Here is a 3,256-nt window from a genome sequence, read left to right as displayed (position 1 = left end):
CGTTGACCGATAGTCAGTTGAGGACATCGATCGACAGGTTCTAGCCAGGCCTATGCGCGAGTATGATATGCCGTATTAAGATACTAAATTGGCGGTTAGCCCTCTCTAACAGTCCTGATATGATAGATAGATGTCAGGAGTAGGCAATCCTATGATCATGTTCTAGTTAGCAAGGCTAAAACAAGCAATGAATACAAATCTATCATGAATATCACAACAAGGCAGATCTATAGTTTGGGGCTTATCGCACAAACCTATCTGAACCCTGGATCTAATAAATGAACTACTCAGACATAACAAAGCAATTCATGACAATGAAGAAATGGGAATTCATAGTATAGATGAAAAGAAATGAAAACAAGGAGTTCCAATCACAAGTGATCTTCTCTCCAAAACTCTCTCTCTCTCTCTCTCTCTCTCTCTCTCTCTCTCTCTCTCTCTCTCTCTCTCTCTCTCTCTCTCTCTCTCTCAAAGTAAAACTGTAACAAAAAGCTCTCTCTGCCGTCAAAACACTTAGGCAGTATATAATCTACTAGGTTAAAAACTCGTCAGGGCATTTTTGTAATTTAGCTTGGACTTTGGCTTCAAGTCCGCTGGATCCAAAATGTCGCATGTCCAATGTCTCGACATCGATCGATGGTACTTGTTTACATCGATCGATATTAATCTTCATTTGTCGAGGAATCTCATGGTGTCGATCGACAGCACTGGATGTGCATCGATCGATTGTTCTTCCTCTCGTCGACCTCTACATGGTCAGCTCGGATGAAATGTCTTTTAAGCTCCAAAATGCTCCAAAGTCATAGCTTTACTCCGAAATGCACCTGAACCTGAAAACATACCTAGAAGAGTAGAAAACATAGATATATATATATAGTAAAACACCTATATACCATGGATGAAAACGGGTCAAATCCAAGGTATATCAACTCCCCCAGACTTACCCTTTTGCTTGTCCTCAAGCAAAACATATAGGCAGTCTCTCTGAAAGAGGTTTGAAAATATTAGGGACTACAGATTTTAAAGCATAGAAATCTTTTCCTCAACAATTTTGCAACCACATCTAAAAAGTCCTAATCACAGAAGCACACTATGCAATACCCTAGCTTAGCATTTCTAACATAACACAACTCAGCAATTCACGTCTGACATCCCCTCTACTGACTTCATTTCTTAGCATAAATATAAAGTGAATGCTTTACCTTGGGAGTATCGATCATAGGATGCAAGGATTTCAGACAAGTATCTGGAACTGCAGATAAAAGTTAGTTCCTAATTTCTCTCTCTCTAATTTTCTCTCTTGAGTCAAAGTCTGCTTCCATTTCAGGATCAGTGACCAAGATTGGACAGGCTTCCATGAATCAAAACTTAATGGTGGTAGCCACGAAGCTCTGTTCACTTATTTTTGACCTATATCCAAGAATTCTTTGTGAAAGCGAGCCTTGAAGATTGCCGCCTCCAAGTCCTGTTTCGAACTCTTTTATTGGAGTCTTTATGAATCAAGCCTTAATGGTTTTAGCCACCAAGTCCTGTTCAGACTCATCCTAAGTAAGCAATAGATCTTATTATTATTATTATTTTTTTTTTTAAATGGATAGAACTGAAATATAAATCACTAACTAATATATGGTCGAAATTTAGAGAGAGAAAATGTGATAAATAATCTACACAAGGCGTTACCTTCCAGACCTGTCTGAAGAATCTGATCCCATGTATACCAAGCCCCAAGACAAGCGGTTATGTCAGGTTTAGTGTTGGAAATCAGCTTTGGTTACTTCATACGGTCAAGGCAAGTGTGTAGTTGATAGGTTGATCTGCATTAGCATCTATAGTGCTATCTGCAATCAGTAAATCTAAAATGGTGCTAAAGATTGGTTAGATATTCAAGTTTAAATCAATATAAGATCATAGTCCCATTTTCAATAGCTAAGCATAATTTTTAAAATTCCTTTTATATAATTATAAAATAAGTTATATCAGTAAATCTCCCCCCAGACTTAAACTACACTGTCCCAGTGTAACTCAGTCAGAGTTATGATGGAATAATTCATAAGTACGAAATGTAACAAGTAAGGAAGGTACATCTGACCGGATTAGATATCGATCGATGTGAAAATGTTGCATCGATCGTCGTGTGTTTGTCTATGTCGAGCGATGTCGACATCTCGTCGGCGGTCGATATTCAGGTCCTCCTACTTGGGTCTCCTAAATCTGAAAGAAATAAAAAAAAAAGTAAATAAATGCTAGCTAATAAAACCAAAATAAAATACCTAATAGTGGGTTGCCTCCCACTCAACGCTTGGTTATAGTCATTTAGCTTGACTGTGGTAGTGATTGGCTATTTGGTGGATAAACAGCTGCTTGTTGGAAAACAAGCATCCACGTCATCTCTGCACATTTTGGACCAGGATGCAATGAAACTTCTTGTGGCCTCATCATTTCTTGTCCACTTGTCACCCATCTTCTTAAGTACATTGGAGATGTTCTGTAGCCTATCTTGAACGTTGTCAATGTTGATCTGGTGCTAGCCTATGTTGTCATAGGCGTATGGTGAAAGTTCTTTCAGTTCCTTGTACATTGACTCTATCGTTTTGTGTATCAGCTGCTCGCCGGCTGGTGTAGACTCGGCGTCAATCGATGCAATTAAGTGTTCGTCGGTCGATCTCGGCGACTTACCATCAAGCGATTTCGCTCGCTTCCTGTTGATCGATGCTAATATCTGGTGTTGATCTGCGATTTTCCTCTGAATGGCTTTGACTTCTTTCTGTAGCCATTCTGCGTGGCTGTCTAGTCCACTGATTCTGTTGTCGAATGAAAAGTAGATGTCATCGCAGCATTTGTCAAGTCGTTCCTCCATGGTGTCTATAGCAGTGTAGATCTTGGATGTGATCTTGTCAACCTCTGCTGCTGTGTAGGGAAATAACTCCACAGGATTCTTGCCATCGCTCCATGGCCCTCGTAGCCTGTTGATTGAAAATGAGTTTGCCTGCAAAAAATTTTGATTAGTAAATTTATCAATATCCCTTTGGGCATGAAGTATTTGACTAGACAATTTGTTTAAATAAAGCATGACTGGTGATACGAAACGGTCATGCATGTCCTCGTAAGTCTGCAGCCTATCATTCATGGCTGAGATCTTAGCGTCGAGCGATGTGATGGTACACACATCGATCGATGTGGCTGGTTGTTGGTCCTTCTGAACAGACAGCCCACATGGGCCAAAATCACCTGAACATTCCACGGAAAGGGCCAGCGT

This window comes from Brassica rapa, unplaced genomic scaffold, assembly GCF_000309985.2.
Source record: "Brassica rapa cultivar Chiifu-401-42 unplaced genomic scaffold, CAAS_Brap_v3.01 Scaffold0970, whole genome shotgun sequence".
In the NCBI taxonomy this organism is placed as follows: Eukaryota; Viridiplantae; Streptophyta; class Magnoliopsida; order Brassicales; family Brassicaceae; genus Brassica; species Brassica rapa.
The sequence above is the reverse complement of the archived record's forward strand: the minus strand, read 5'-3'. Positions refer to the sequence as shown.